This window comes from Hippocampus guttulatus, chromosome 7 (genome assembly GCF_054856545.1).
Source record: "Hippocampus guttulatus isolate MCC_2025c chromosome 7, RoL_Hgut_1.0, whole genome shotgun sequence".
NCBI classification, from domain to species: domain Eukaryota; kingdom Metazoa; phylum Chordata; class Actinopteri; order Syngnathiformes; family Syngnathidae; genus Hippocampus; species Hippocampus guttulatus.
This window is the reverse complement of record NC_141267.1, coordinates 2,411,928-2,429,101: the sequence shown is the minus strand read 5'-3', so window position 1 is coordinate 2,429,101 and position 17,174 is coordinate 2,411,928. Positions and strand designations below refer to the sequence as shown.

General features: G+C 45.4%; 1 protein-coding gene across 1 annotated transcript in view; it reads left to right on the top strand.

Annotated features, from left to right (window-relative positions):
* LOC147201971 (ephrin type-B receptor 1-like) overlaps window positions 1–17,174 on the top strand; it is a 130,650-nt gene that overhangs the window by 36,631 nt on the left and 76,845 nt on the right. The gene's annotated exons all lie outside the window — the stretch shown is intronic.

Below are 17,174 nucleotides of genomic sequence, written 5' to 3'. Positions count from 1 at the left end.
AGGACAAACAAATCAGAGAGAGTTTGATCAATATAACTGACAATTTCAAGCATTTGAGATCTCTGTGTCATGGGCATGGCTATGTAGAAGAGAACAAGGGTTCTGTGTCTTCACACCACGTCACACTAGGTAATAGTAAAGTATTCAAAATTTCCGAATACAACTCAGCAACCCTCTTCTTTGCACTAGGCTTGTATCTACACATACAGAAGCATAACGAATGCTAAAATCAGTGGTGGACATTTTGGCAGAACTGACGGAAGTTGACAGACGCCTGTTTTGTTGGCCTATGACAATTCTAAAAACTGACGGACTTAGCACTGCTGGAAACGGGTTTTCGACTGTCACCGGAAGCGCCACTAATCGGGACAGTACTGATGGACCTTTTCACTCCATCACTGACGGACTCCCGTTTTGCTGACGACTAACGGAAACACACAGCGTGTCTCGCTGTGTTTGTACATGGGAGTGAATACACCAAGCTTCGATTGGAGGAGGGGCTCCACATCTGCCGATAGAACATGAAAATATAAAATGTCACAGTCAATCTAGTGACCTACCTGTTTGTTTTGCCTGCTAATGAAATCTTGGATCCCATTCTCCAAGCCTGCTCCTTTTTCTGATCGTCCCGGTTCAACTGGCTTCCAGATTAAATGATAAATGGGCTGTCACTCTCTTGTATAGTGCTTTTCTACCTCGGCTCCTCAAAGTGCTTCACGTCTGTTACCTCATTCACTTACTGATGATGCAGCATCAGGAGCGACTGGGGCTTCAGTATCTTGCTCAAGTACACTTCAACACAGTAGAAATGGCTGGGGATCGAATCCCCGACCTCTGGGTTAGAAGACGGCCACTTTATCGCTGAACCATGCTGTCCCCACTGATCAATAGGGCAAGGTCAGCCCAGTAAATTTGTGTTTCTTGTCTGCAGATTCGTCACTACATTGAAATTGTTTAATTCTTCAATACACAGGTGAAACAAAATGGCTTGTTTACAGCTCCCGACTGGCTGCAAGAAATGATAAACATAGTTAAAAATAAATAAAGTAAAAAAAATAAAGGCACAGACCCAGGCACTACCCACTAAGCTGGCACCTTTTCATTGGGGCATGAAATTATCCTTGTCAACTGACATGTGATCAACTGAAGGTCAAGGTCAAGGTCATCTATAGTGTATTGTCAAATATGCTTTATGTATGACATGCAGCATAGATGAATTTTTTTTCCTCTCAATCCTCCTCAGTGCAAACATGCAAACATGCTGTGCATTAAACACACAGCTAAGACAAGATAGCAGCTAATGTAAGAAGAAGGAGAATATGGAGAAAATGACAAATCAGACAGGCCGAAGAAAAAAAAATAAAATAGAGCTGATAGTGACGGTAACCCGGCTGCTGGTCAATGATAGACCGGCAACATTTACTGATGCGCACGCCCTTCGCTAAAATGTGACAAACACTGCGACTCACAAAATGTTAAGCACATTTCCCACTGAGGGTCGAACGTTTGTGACTGTGAGCGAAGGTAGCAAACGTTGCATTCTTGTCAGGGTTTGTTAAAGGTCGCAAACATTCGCCTGTACTTTTCTTGTGGAAAGGGAATTTTGAACATCAAAATTCAAAATTTCCTCATGACAAGAGAAACCTCTTGGCGTACATCTGGCGACATTTGTGATCTTGAAATAATCCTGATAAATCTTGAAGTGAACGGGCATTTACTTCCTTCGCCAACACAAGCAAACATTTGACCAATCAGTGGAATATGGTTTTTTATATTATTTTGATACTTATTCACTCTGACACAATTGCTAATTACACACAGTACTTTGATTTACCGTTTTGTTAGACTTACACTGGAAATGATCAATTTCGAGACCCTTGCAATACATACATTTTAACCAAAATACAAGGGCAAACTTTGCTGAGTTTGTGAATATGTTAAAGATTACCAAAAGGTTATTTGGCTGCCAGAAAAAGAAAAATTCAAAACAATAATGAAAAAACACACTAAACTATTTCAAGAGGGTACTCACACCACCAATGTCCTCAGTTGGGTGACCTCTGCCAAGCGCAGATAATGCCTTTTATTGGTAGATGCGATAGAAGCCCTCGAAAACCTGACTTGAAAAACACATTCCACAACATTGGAGGTATGCCCTAGATTGGTCTCTTCAGTCAGTCAACTAACAAACTTTCACACTCACAATCACACTTTTGGACAATTTACAGTTTGGAGTTAGCCTTAATGGCACATCTATAGGGTTTATTGGCCAAATACATATTTGGCCATGAAAGATGATTCTGATTCTGACTGTGCTTCTGAAAAGATGTACCCAGAGAAACAAGTACTGGGAAAACATGCAAACTCCTCACAAAGATGTCTTCCAATGGATATTTGAGCACGAGTCTTCTGGCTAACCAGGGTTCTAAATTATTACAAATACAAGTTAAAATTTATTTTGGCAGGTGATGATTAAAACTTACCAGTCAGTTTGGCCGGTGATTCATGAGACAGTTGTATCTGTCAGATACAGTATAATTTGGGTTGGACTCTTATAAATAGAAACCAACGCGCAGGGGTACCACACACTGATCACAAGTGTCTTTTAACATATTTAAACTAAATCACTAAATGTCGCCTAAGTGTAGCACTTACAAAAAGGTTACATTGTCCAAGGATGTTGCATGACATGTAAAAGTTAACAGACTGCCATGTCTGACGGTCTTGGTGGCCCCTCCCGCTCAATGCCAAAGCCGAGAGCATGCTCAACTGTGTCATATTTGGGTGAGTTAGAAAATAAAATGAGTCTGTTGGCCACATTGACACTTCCAACAACGAAGCAGTGGGTCCACTCAAATGCCAATAATCAGCGAACATTAGCATATGTACCGTATTTTCTCGATCAAACAAGTGTGTGTGTCCATAACATGCACATTGTAAACACACACTGTTCCTTCTTATAATTTGAACTTGTCTGCCTACACAGCCAATCAGTTGGAGCTCAGTGTAGTACTCATTTACACTCTTATTTTCATTAAGGTGTCAAAACTGCAGCTCTCTCGGGAAAGTACTGGTAATTAAGTAAGATCTTATAAATTCAAGTTGATCAATTTGATATTAATCCTGATTTAAAATAACCCACTGAGAACTTCATAGTAAAGTTATTCAAAAAGTGAAATGTTAATAGGGATACATTTGGAGAACTCCAATATATTTTGTTTTATATATATATTGTACAGGGCGGCCCGGTAGTCCAGTGGTTAGCATGTCGGCTTCACAGTGCAGAGGTACCGGGTTCAATTCCAGCTCTGGCCTCCCTGTGTGGAGTTTGCATGTTCTCCCCAGGCCTGCGTGGGTTTTCTCCGGGTGCTCCGGTTTCCTCCCACATTCCAAAAACATGCATGGCAGGCTAATTGGACGCTCTAAATTGTCCCTAGGTGTGAGTGTGGGCGTGAATGGTTGTTCGTCTCTGTGTGCCCTGCGATTGGCTGGCAACTGATTCAGGGTGTCCCCGCCTACTGCCCGAAGACAGCTGGGATAGGCTCCAGCACCCCCCGCAACCCTAGTGAGGATCAAGCGGTTCGGAAAATGGATGGATGGATATATTGTACAGTTGAAAAAAAACAGCTAGGTCGGTAAAGCAAAAAATTATTTTTCAAGAGTTTAGCATGGCCTATCGAATGATGACCGATTGGTTGAAAACAACAAAGTGAGAAATTAAAACAATCTTCTTGTTCTCCTGCCATGCCACTCAGTGTAAAAGGTAAAGACTGTTGTATAGTGCAGGCCAAATGACTCAGTCCATGTCAAATGTTGTTTTGGTCTCTGCTGTGAGATGCTAAAAATGAATGGACATAATTTAGACCCCTCAAAAGAATCAAAATTGAGATTTGTTTGGAACTGGAATTGGAACCGGAAAGATATTCAAACGATTTGCAACCCTCTTCCACGCTGTTTTGTATGTGTTTGCCATTTGTACCTCGAGCAGTGACTTGTTCATTTCCAATGAATACTATGCCCAGTACTAGATAATGTCGTTTAAGACAGCCATTGCCAGCGTGAATGCCTCTATTTCTCACTACTTTCTGGAGTGCAACCAGGATAAGACAAGTCGAGATAGGTAAAAAAGCTATGTTAGCTCAAGTAAAAAAGAAAAAAAAAAGGCTTTGAAAATCCTGATTGGCTGGTGTTAAAAAAAGTTAATTTAGAACCCTGGTGCGAACTGGTATATAAGTGTGCTACTGCCTATCATTTTTTAATGTTTAAGTCCTCATTCGGTCCATTAAACATCATCAATGATGCACCTCCCACGGCTGAGTCATTCCAGTCTGAATGGTCCTCCTAAAATCTAGTTTTTCTCCTTTTGAATGAATAATCACAACCACAGAAACATTCTCAGATCTATTTTTTTTCGAAGGGGAGCAAACCCACGGCAGAAGAAAGTTTGGGTGAAGATGGCACAGAAATACTCTTCATCCTATCTTGTTTCTCATTTACGCTCTTTTTATCTGCCCTCTTTCCCCATTTCCGCCCTTTTCTCTCGAGACTGAGCCATCGTGTGTGCTTATGTCTGTATGAATTACTCTCAGTGTGTGTTTGTGTGATGTTCATGTACACGTGGTGAAATGATAAGTGAATCTGTTTCATTCCATACTAATTAGAAAAGAGCAAATTAGTTTTGTACTCAAAGAAATCGTCATATGGTGTTACAGTAGACATAAGGAAATGGGAAAGTGATAAAAGAAGCACATTAAATGAAGTTATCTTCTGGGAGGGAAGGACACAAAGTGGGAAGGTAAAATAAAATAAACAGAAACTGCGAAGCAACATTTCAGTGCCAATGTCTCATGTGACGAGTGAATACATCTGGTTGTTAGTCAGCAAATGTTCGTGTGTGCAGCTTTGAACATTGGCCCAATTCACCCTTTCAGGGACAGCGGTTACTGCAGTTGACAGCATATCATGTTAGCAGGTTACAGGGAGTATGAAAGGGTTAAAATCACCAATTTTTCTGTCCATCCATTTTCAATACAGTTTGTTCTTGGTAGAGTCAGTGCTTTACGCACCAGTATAGAGTACTAACACTTCTCAGTTTTAGTCCTTAGCGTAGGGGTGTCAAACTCATTTTTGTCCTGGGCCACATTGTATTTACTGTTGCCCTTGGAGGGCTGGTATGACTGTGAAACCATATAGAGAAGTCAAGAATAATGGTTTATTCAACTATTAAGTTAAGTTACTGTAATGAGGGGTTTGGTACAAATAAAATGCATACAATATCGCTGTTATTTATTACATTAAACTTTGGTACAGCGCATCATAGAAGTTGACATTTTTGATATGCTCTCAGGGGCCACATAAAATGATGTAGCGGGCCAGATATGGCCCGGGGGTCTTGAGATTGACACTTGTGCCTTCGCGTGTCGGGACTTTTTACAGCATACTTCACATGAACCCACCGTACCCTTGACATATTTCACGCTCGTGCTTTGTGATTTTGTGATCTACGGCTGTCCTTCGCGAGGCAGTCTTGCAAGGCCAGCGTGTGGCAAGAACAATAAGTAGTGACGAATGTAAACATATGACAGCAAAGAGAAACTTTGAAACAAGTTCTTTATACCGTCATTGGTTGAATACAGTTAAACCCAATGTTGGTGTGGCCCGAAAATGGCCAAAGGAGAACCCAGGCTGGCGATGAAGTGGTGACGATGAGCAGCTTCTGATTCACTTTTAATAATTACACAGAACAAGAAAGACTACACTGCTGGTTTCAAACGAACAAATGAGGCATTTTTACAGGGATAAGGGGAGTACTGGCATTCATTCATTTCGACTCAAAGCACTGGCTAGAGTCTCTGTTATACTGGAGCCTATCCAAGCTGACTTTGGGCGAGAGGGGTATTACACCCTGGACTGGTCGCCAGCCAATTGTAGGCCACATATTGTGTCAACAGACAACCATACACATTCATCGGATGAACAATTGAAGTCGTATATGGATATATATACTGTATATATATCTCGTGTATATATATATATATATATATATACGAGGAATTTATATATATATATATACACTGTATATATATATATATATACTGGATATATATATATATATATATATATAGATATATGTCCGGGCCTCTGGTAGAGGACCCGAGCTGAATAAGGGACGGACACCACCCGAAGGGTGAGATGAGGATTTTTTTTTTTTTTTTTTTTTTATGAGGATTTTTATTATTTTTTTTTTTCAATCCTCGTCTCACCCCTCGGGTGGTGTCCGTCCCCCATTCAGCTCGGGTCCTCTACCAGAGGCCAGGAAGCTTGAGGGCTCTGCGTAGTATCCTTGCTGTTCCCAGCACTGCACATTTCTAGACTGAGATGTCCGATATTGTTCCCGGGATCTGTTGCAACCACTCATCTAGTTTGGGGGTCACTGCCCCGAATGCTCCGACCACCACAGGCACGACTGTCACCTTTACCTTCCAGGCTCTCTCCAGCTCCTCTCTGAGCCCTTGGTATTTCTGGAGTTTCTCGTGTTCCTTCTTTCTGATGTTTCCATCACTTGGGACCGCTACATCCACTACAACGGCTTTCCTCTGCCCTTTATCTATGATCACGATATCTGGTTGGTTCGCCACTACCATCTTGTCAGTCTGGATCTGGAAGTCCCACAGGATCTTCGCTCTGTCATTTTCCACCACCTTGGGAGGTGTTTCCCATTTTGACCTTGGGGTTTCCAGTCCATACTCCGCACAGATGTTTCGGTAGACTATGCCAGCCACCTTGTTATGGCGTTCCATGTAGGCTTTCCTTTCCCTGCCAGCATCTTACACCCTGCAGTTATATGTATCTATCTATCTATCTATCTATCTATCTATCTATCTATCTATCTATCTATCTATCTATCTATCTATCTATCTATCTATCTATATATATATAGAGAGAGAGAGAGATAGATAGATATATATAGATAGAGATATAGATATATATATGTATATCATCGGGCTTGAGAAATGTAGTCGGATGGTGACGAAGAGAGGAAAGGTAGTCCGCACTGAAGGAACAATAGCAGACATTGAGGACAGCTACAAGTACCTCGGTATACCACAAGCCAATGGCAACCTCGAACTGGCAACAAGGAAAGCGGCTACGGCCAAATACCTCCAGCGAGTGAGGCAAGTCCTAAGAAGCCAGCTCAATGGCAAGAATAAGACCCGGGCAATAAACAGCTATGCCCTGCCAGTGATCAGATACCCTGCAGGAATAATAAGGTGGCCAAAAGAAGAGATTCAGACCACGGACGTTAAGACCCGAAAGCTCCTAACCATGCACGGAGGGTTCCATCCCAAATCCAGCACCCTGAGACTGTACGCAAGCCGAAAGCAAGGAGGCCGGGGACTAGTGAGTGTGAGAGCCACTGTCCAGGATGAAACATCCAAGCTCCATGAATACATCAAGGAGAAGGCTCCAACGGATGACGTACTCAGAGAATGTCTCAGACAATGGGGAACAGAGGATGAGGCGCTGGGAGAGGGGCCATCATGGGAGGACAAGCCCCTACACGGGATGTACCACCGGACCATAACTGAAGTGGCCGATCTCAAGAAGTCCTATCAGTGGCTAGAGAGGGCTGGCCTGAAGGACAGCACAGAGGCGCTCATCCTAGCTGCTCAGGAGCAGGCCCTGAGCACCAGAGCCATTGAGGCCCAGATATACCACACCAGACAAGACCCAAGGTGTAGGTTGTGCAAAGAGGCACCTGAGACGATCCAACACATAACTGCAGGGTGTAAGATGCTGGCAGGGAAAGCCTACATGGAACGCCATAACCAGGTGGCTGGCATAGTCTACCGAAACATCCGTGCGGAGTATGGACTGGAAACCCCAAAGTCAAAATGGGAAACACCTCCGAAGGTGGTGGAGAATGACAGAGCGAAGATCCTGTGGGACTTCCAAATCCAGACTGACAAGATGGTAATGGCGAACCAACCAGATATCGTGATCATAGATAAAGGGCAGAGGAAAGCTGTTGTAGTGGATGTAGCGGTCCCAAGTGATGGAAACATCAGAAAGAAGGAATACGAGAAACTCCAGAAATACCAAGGGCTCAGAGAGGAGCTGGAGAGAGCCTGGAAGGTAAAGGTGACAGTGGTGCCTGTGGTGGTCGGAGCACTCGGGGCAGTGACCCCCAAACTAGATGAGTGGTTGCAACAGATCCCGGGAACAACATCGGACATCTCAGTCCAGAAATGTGCAGTGTTGGGAACAGCAAGGACACTGCGCAGAACCCTCAAGCTTCCTGGCCTCTGGTAGAGGACCCGAGCTGAATGAGGGACGGACACCACCCGAGGGGGGGTGAGACGAGGAATTTTTTTTAAGAGATATATATAGATAAATATATATACAGTATATATAAAAAAAAAATCCTCGTCTCACCACTCGGGTGGTGTTCGTCCCTCATTCATCTCGGGTCCTCTACCAGAGGCCAGGAAGCTTGAGGGTTTGACCTTGGGGTTTCCAGTCCATACTCCGCACAGATGTTTCGGTAGACTATGCCAGCCACCTGGTTATGGCGTTAATATATATATATATATGTATATATATATATAGATAGATATATATATACAAACACACACGCACATTTTCTTTGGGGGGGGGGGGGGCACTGGGCTGGGAACCAGCCATTACTGGGTGTACATGTCTTCCTGCCCATACTCTCAACATCACTCATGGGGGACCGAAATGAGGACAGTCACTGTCGAAACCAAATGGATGTATAAATGTCTGCATGATTTAGACCAGGGGTGCCCATTAGGTCGATCTAAGACAGGTCCCAAGTAGATCCAAGGAGTGTCGAGGAGAAAAAAAACAAAACAACCAGTTGTGTGTCTTTGTACATGTTAGTAATATCTTTTTTTGTGTTAATGTACGCTGCACCCTAATCATCCTATCAGTCTCATTTTCACAAAAAATGTTTTAAAAATAAAATAAAGCAGGTAAATCTTGATTTTACGATGGCGCGTGATTACGTCACCGGAAGTTGTTCGCGCTCAGCAGTCTGCAATTGCAGCTTGTGATCAGAGCTGTTGTGGTCTATCTTTTATCGTCATTATTCTCATTCAGAGTTTGCTTCGTGTACAATTCACCAAGGGCACAGGCAAAGAATAGGAATCGAGGATGGCCCAGGGAAGCACTTGATAATGTTACGTGTGAGCTACGATAGTTAACAGGCTGCAAAAGTGCATCGCATGCCTCAGTTTCAGGCTGTTTCTCATCATGGCGTGCGTGTGTGCGTGCGTGCGCGCGCGCGCGTGCCGGTAATAATAGATCCCGGGAGGTTAGTTGATCGAATAGTAGATCTTCGGTCCAAAAAGTGTGGGCGACCCTGATTTAGACAATTTTGGGGCTAATTAAAAACACACTATAAATATAAATATTGTGTTTTGGACCGATTTTGTGTCAGTATGGAAAAACCTTGCAACAACAAACTTTAAATTCTCTTTGATGTCATTCAGACACACGGTGTATCCAGTGAGCTGAATCTTCATTAAACAGCATTAGTCTCAGGTGTATTTTTGGAAAGTAAGGTAGCAGTTGGTGCATGGAAATACACTGTGAGGAAGAATCATGCGGTATTTGGTGACAGTACCTGGACTGGCACATTGACATGCACCTGCTTCGTGTTTTATTCAATTCTTTGGGAGCATTTTTAAGATATCCAACCTACAGCTGTTTTTTCCCTCTCCATGCAATACCTCTAAACTGATTTACATTCATTATACATTTAAATAAATTAAGTAATTATAATCTGTGAAGATCCAGCTCTTGTAAATGATAATTTGGTGAGTTTTTATCATTTTTGAAAGACATGAAATTTCAATAAAATACAGTAATGCAGACAGGGAACTCAATAATCCAAATATATATTTTTATATATTAGGATTCCAACATCACTGAACCTGTAGTCATTGCTCAGTCACTGTTTTGCAAGAAATGCCACTCACCCGTATCCTTGATGAAATGTAACAAATGTCGGTGATGATCATGCAGAGAAAAGTAACTATCCCCGCAAGTTGCCTTGCAAACATGCTGCTTCTTTTGCCATGTACATTCTTTTTGTGTTAGCGTTGTTCAACTTATTGTTCTCGTTGTTGTTCCATATTGTTCTTGAGGCATACGGACAGATACACGTGCAGGCCCATCAAGTAACCGCACGATAACGTGCTGTGGTGTGGAAGCTTTAAGGATAGTTCTGTAGCTCACTCAATATTGTACTGAGTAAACAGGACCGAGACGTCCTGCTTTCTAACTCATCATGTCCATTTGCAGAAAAAAAGAGCAAAAGAAAATACTACCTCAGCAGGACTGACTAAGACGCATCTTTGAATGAGCTTTGAATGAGTGAGCCGCTGGCGGAGACGTGTCTGTGAAGCCGTCTAATGGCAGGACATGTTGCCATGGTGACACTCTCAGCGCATACAAACTTGTTGCTGAATAAATGACCTTGACAAGCTAGATGTCTTTCAGCCCATTCAAAGGACACACCCACATTGATGACAGTCCTCAAGAGAGGACTTCAAAGGAAGGCAGATTTGCAATTATTAAGGTGTGCATGCAAGAGGCTGTTGGCGGAGGGAGAGTATCTGATGAATGATGTTTATGGGAAATAATTGTATTGTTAGACTTTTATATGATAGGAGAGACCACAGGTGTCAAAGTCAAGGCCTGGGGGCCAAAACTGGCCTGCTTGACAAATCAAGCATGTCAAGTTCCATGATGCTTGCTAAAGTCTGAACCAAAATTTAAAGTTGTCATATGTAATCCACAATAACAGCCATTATTCTTGATTTCTGATTTTAAAACTAGTTATTCATCAATTTGTTTTGTGCTGTGTATGTATTATGTGGAGGGGATTAAACATTTATACGGTTTCCCAAAATTCATCACGGCCCTCCAAGGGAAACCATAACTACAATGTGGCCCGCTGCAAAAATGAGTTTGACACCCCTGGTATAAACTATGTGGATGTATCCATTTCCTGAGCAAAACATGTTAGATGTCTTTGTTTGAGGCAAATATGAACATGCAAAATGCCATAACAGCTCAGGTTTGAATTATTGGGGTTTTTTCTGCATTGTATACATTTGCCGTCCGCAGATGGAGTGAGAACAATACACGATTGCGCATCTGCGCTGTTCAGAAGAAATGTTGCCGTGACAGATCAATAGTTTCTTGCCTGACTCTTTCTGCAATCTGTTAAATAACTTTGGTCAGATCTCCACTTTCCAATCCCAACCAGTTCCAGTGTCATTTATTTAAACCACAGTGTTCTGGTCAGCAACAGACGATGGGGGACAGCAACTCTGGCCATGGAGTAAGTGCTAAACAGATATTTATATATATACTGTATCTATCTATCTATCTATCTATCTATCTATCTATCTATCTATCTATCTATCTATCTATCTATCTATACATACATATATATATATATATATATACAGTATGTGTGTGTGTGTGTGTGTGTGTATACACCCGCGCTGCAAGAAGGAGAGATACCGCCGCTCATTCCTACTGACTGCTGTCAGGCTGCTGAATAAACATACATGAAAACCTGTAACCATTGTAAATAGCACAGCCACCGTCTGCTGTGTTTTCTATGCTATTGCTAATTTATTGTATTTATTCTGCAAATATTTTGCTAATGCTATATTTTATATTCCTTTTATATTGAACTGTGTACAGTTCTTTTCTGAAACATTTATTTTGTGCAATGAAACTCTTGGTCCGCCCCCCCACAATTTTGCTGAAGAAGACTGCAAATTTCCCCAGTGTGGGACAAATAAAGGTGATCTATATATATATGAAAAAAAATCCTTGTCTCACCCCTCGGGTAGTGTCCGTCCCTCATTCAGCTCGGGTCCTCTACCAGAGGCCAGGAAGCTTGAGGGTTCTGCGCAGTATCCTTGCTGTTCCCAGCACTGCACATTTCTGGACTGAGATGTCCGATGTTGTACCCGGGATCTGTTGCAACCACTCATCTAGTTTGGGGGTCACTGCCCCAAGTGCTCCGACCACCACAGGCACGACTGTCACCTTTACCTTCCAGGCTCTCTCCAGCTCCTCTCTGAGCCCTTGGTATTTCTGGAGTTTATCGTGTTCCTTCTTTCTGATGTTTCCATCACTTGGGACCGCTACATCCACTACAACGGCTTTCCTCTGCCCTTTATCTATGATCACGATATCTGGTTGGTTCGCCACTACCATCTTGTCAGTGTGGATCTGGAAGTCCCACAGGATCTTCGCTCTGTCATTCTCCACCACCTTCGGAGGTGTTTCTTATTTTGACCTTGGGGTTTCCAGTCCATACTCCGCACAGATGTTTCAGTAGACTATGCCAGCCACCTTGTTATGGCGTTCCATGTAGGCTTTTCCTGCCAGCATCTTACACCCTGCAGTTATGTGTTGGATCGTCTCAGGTGCCTCTTTGCACAACCTACACCTTGGGTCTTGTCTGGTGTGGTATATCTGGGCCTCAATGGCTCTGTTGCTCAGGGCCTGCTCCTGAGCAGCCAGGATGAGTGCCTCTGTGCTGTCCTTCAGGCCAGCCCTCTCTAGACTTCTTGAGATCAGCCACTTCAGTTATGGTCCGTTGGTACATCCCGTGTAGGGGCTTGTCCTCCCAAGATGGTCCCTCTTCCAGCGCCTCATCCTCTGTTCCCCATTGTCTGAGACATTCTCTGAGTACGTCATCCGTTGGAGCCTTCTCCTTGATGTATTCATGGGGCTTGGATGTTTCATCCTGGACAGTGGCTCTCACACTCACTAGTCCCCGGCGTCCTTCCTTTCGGCTTGCGTACAGTCTCAGGGTGCTGGATTTGGGATGGAACCCTCCATGCATGGTTAGGAGCTTTCGGGTCTTAACGTCCATGGTCTGAATCTCTTCCTTTGGCCACCTTATTATTCCTCCAGGGTATCTGATCACTGGCAGGGCATAGCTGTTTATTGCCCAGATCTTATTCTTGCCATTGAGCTGGCTTCTTAGGACTTGCCTCACTCGCTAGAGGTAATTGGCCGTAGCCGCTTTCCTTGTTGCCAGTTCGAGGTTTCCATTGGCTTGTGGTATACCGAGGTACTTGTAGTTGTCCTCAATGTCTGCGATTGTTCCTTCAGGGAGTGAGACCCCTTCAGGGAGTGAGACCCCTTCAGTGCGGACTACCTTTCCTTTCTTAGTCACCATCCAACGACATTTCTCAAGCCTGAATGACATTCCGATGTCGCTGCTGTAGATCCTGGTTGTGTGGATCAGGGAGTCTATGTCCCTTTCGCTCTTAGCATACAGCTTTATGTCATCCATGTAGAGGAGGTGACTGATCGTAGCTCCATTTCTGAGGCGGTATCCATAGCCTGTCTTGGTGATTATTGGCTGAGGGGGTTCAGTCCTATGCAGAACAGCAGTGGGGAGAGTGCATCACCTTGGTATATGCCACATTTGATGGACACTTGGGTAAGTGGCTTGCCATTGGCTTCAAGTGTGGTTTTCCACATCCTCATCGAGTTCGCAACGAAGGCTCTTAGGGTCCTGTTCACCTTATACAACTCCAAGCATTCAGTGATCCATGTATGTGGCATCGAGTCATAGGCTTTCTTGTAATCAATCCAGGCTGTGCACAGGTTGGTACGTCGGGACCTGCAGTCTTGTGCGACTGTTCTGTCAACCAGGAGCTGATGTTTGGCTCCTCTGGTATCTCTACCAATGCCCTTCTGTGCTTCGCTCATGTATTGATCCATGTGTCCACTTATCTTAGCCGCAATGATGCCTGACATGAGCTTCCATGTTGTGGAGAGACAGGTTATTGGCCGATAGTTGGATGGGACTGCACCCTTTGAGGGATCCTTCATGATCAGGATCATTCGCCCTTCGGTTAGCCATCCTGGGTGAGTCCCATCCCTCAGCAGCTGGTTCATTTGTGCTGCTAGGCGCTCATGGAGTGCTGTGAGTTTCTTTAGCCAGTAGGTGTGGACCATGTCCGGGCCTGGTGCTGTCCAGTTCTTCATATCTGAGACTCTTTCCTGTATGTCTGCCACTGTTATGGTAACTGGGTTCTGTTCAGGGAGGTTGCTGTGCTCCTCTCTCAGGGTCACCAGCCATTGTGCACTGCTGTTATGTGCAACCTCCTTCTGCCATATGCCTTTCCAGTATCTTTCAGTTTCCAGTCTTGGTGGGTCAGCTCTGTTGTTAGGACCCTGCCACTGAGCGTACACTTTCGCAGGTTGTGTTGCGAACAGCCTGTTTATTCGTCTGGCCTCATTCTCTTTCGTGTACCGCTTTAGGCGGCTGGACAAGGCTTGGAGCCTTTGTTTGGCAGTTTCGAGTGCTTCAGGTATGGTCATCTGGATGTACTGTACCTCTCGGGTATCGGCCTTTTCATCACACCTCTCTGTGCCTCCGTCAATTGATTCACATCTTTCTGAGCCGCCTTGATCTTAGCCTTGATCTAAACGTTGTCACCATTTCCATGGTGGGTAACGTATCTCATGGCTTCCATGGTTGCTCTTATAGCCAAGCATCTCTCGGATCACTGATGCTGAAGCGTATATCAGCTCATTGGTTTCCGTGATCGTTACGGTAGGGATCGCCCTCAGTGCTGCATTCACACTTTCCATGAGACTTTCTGGTGGTACTTCACATAGACGTTGTAATCGGTTTCTAGGTTGCCCAGCTTTCATTCTCGCCATGATCTTAGCTTTCAGGTCAGTTGCTGCCTCGCTCAGCATTTCATTCATTGGGGCTGGCCTCCCAATTTCTGGTATGACCTCCTCCTCTGATCTGGCAGCCTGGGGCCCTTCACCATGGAACCTGCGTTGTCCCTCATCAATCTCAAGTTGTGACAGCAGTTGCCGTTTGTGGATGTTGGAACACTGAGCTACTCGTTGTTTCGTGGTCAACCGTGACTGTGGGTTTCGAAAACCATTTACCCCACATTCTCTGCATGTAACCTCTCTGACTGGGGTTGCTTGAGTAGTAGCATTCCAACAGAGCCATGTTATCGCATCTCGCCCATCTCCGCTTTGTTCCAGTAGCCCATTTTTCATCAAGGTGCTCTGGTTCCCCAGCACCTGACGCAGACCTTGTTTGGCCGGGCGACGTCTGAGCCGGCATGTCATTCGTTTTATTGTCTCTCATCATTGTATGAGGGAGGCATTAGCGTGAAGGATCTTGCCCAAGGACCCACACTGGATGGTGTTATGTGCTCATTTTTTGCCCAAGCGGGATTCGAACCACCGTCTCCCGTACGCCAAATCAATGCCAAATCCAGCCGCTCCACATATATATATATATATATGTATATATATATATATATATATACTGTATATATACTGTATATATATATATATATATATATATATATTGTATATACCCCTCCGTGAGCTGTCACCTTACCGTGGTGGAGGGGTTTGTGTGTCCCAATGATCCTAGGAGCTAAGTTGTCTGGGGCTTTATGCCCCTGGCAGGGTCACCCGTGGCAAACAGGTTCTAGGTGAGGTACCCCAACCCACTTCTGTCAATCCTGCGGGCAAGGCTTTCGGGGAAGACTGGGCCTCCACAGTCATCGGAGACACAAGCACCAGGAGCCGTCGCCTTGTCCTGGGGGCCGCATTCCTCGATAACGAGGGCCTTCACCGACCGACCGTATCATCGGATTTGTGGCTGTATGTTTTGGACACTCGGGTGAAGAGAGGGGCGGAGCTGTCAACTGATCACCACCTGGTGGTGAGTCGGCTCCGATGGTGGGGGAAGATGCCGGTCCGTCCTGGCGGACCCAAACGTATTGTGAGGGTTTGTTGGGAGCGTCTGGTGGAATCCCTTGTCAGAAAGAGTTTCAACTCCCACCTCCGGCAGAGCTTTTCCCATGTCCCGGGGGAGGCGGCGGACATTGAGTCAGAATGGACCATGTTCCGTGCCTCTATTGTTGAGGCGGCCAATCTGAGTTGTGGCCGTAAGGTGGTTGGTGCCTGTCGTGGCGGCAACCCCCGTACTCGCTGGTGGACACCAGCAGTAAGGGATGCCGTCAAGCTGAAGAAGGAGTCGTATCGGGCCTTCGTGGCCTGTGGGACCCCAGAGGCAGCTGACGGGTATCGACTAGCGAAGCGGAACGCAGCTTCGGTGGTCGCCGAGGCAAAAACCCGGGCGTGGGAAGAGTTCGGTGAGGCCATCAAGCCGACTTCCGGACGGCTTCGAGGAAATTCTGGTCCACCATCCGACGTCTCAGGAAGGGGAAGCAGTGCACCACTAACACTGTGTACAGTGGGGATGGGGCGCTGCTGACTTCGACTCGGGACGTTGTGAACCGGTGGGCAGAGTACTTCGAAGACCTCCTCAACTCCACCAACACGCCTTCCTCGGAGGAAGCAGAGTCTGAGGATCCTGAGGTGGGCTCCCCTATCTCTGTGGTTGAAGTCACCGATGTGGTTAAAAAGCTCCTCGGTGGCAAGGACCCAGGGGTGGATGAGATCCGCCCGGAGTTCCTCAAGGCTCTGGATGCTGTGGGGCCTTCCTGGTTGACACGCCTCTGCAGCATCGCGTGGTCATCGGGGAGAGTGCCTCTGGATTGGCAGACCGGGGTGGCGGTCCCTCTTTTTAAAAAGGGGGACCGGAGGGTGTGTTCCAACTACAGAGGGATCACACTCCTGAGCCTCCCTGGTAAGGTCTGGAAGTCTAGCCTCAGATTGAGGAGGAGCAGTGTGGTTTTCGTCCTGGCCGTGGAACTGTGGACCAGCTCTACACCCTTAGCAGGGTCCTCGAGGGTACGTGGGACTTGCCCAACCAGTCTACATGTGTTTTGGGGACTTGGAGAAGGCATTTGACCGTGTCCCTCGGGGGGTTCTGTGGGGGGTGCTTCGGGAGTATGGGATACCGAGCCCCCTGATACGGGCTGTTCGGTCCCTATACTGACGATGTCAGAGTTTGGTTCACATTGCCGGCAATAAGTCGGAATCGTTTCCAGTGAGGGTTGGACTCCGCCAAGGCTGCCCTTTGTCGCCGATTCTGTTCATCACCTTTATGGACAGAATTTCTAGGCGCAGCCGAAGCGTTGAGGGGGTCCGTTTTGGGGGCCTCAGTATTGCATCTCTGCTTTTTGCAGATAATGTGGTACTGTTGGCTCTTTCAA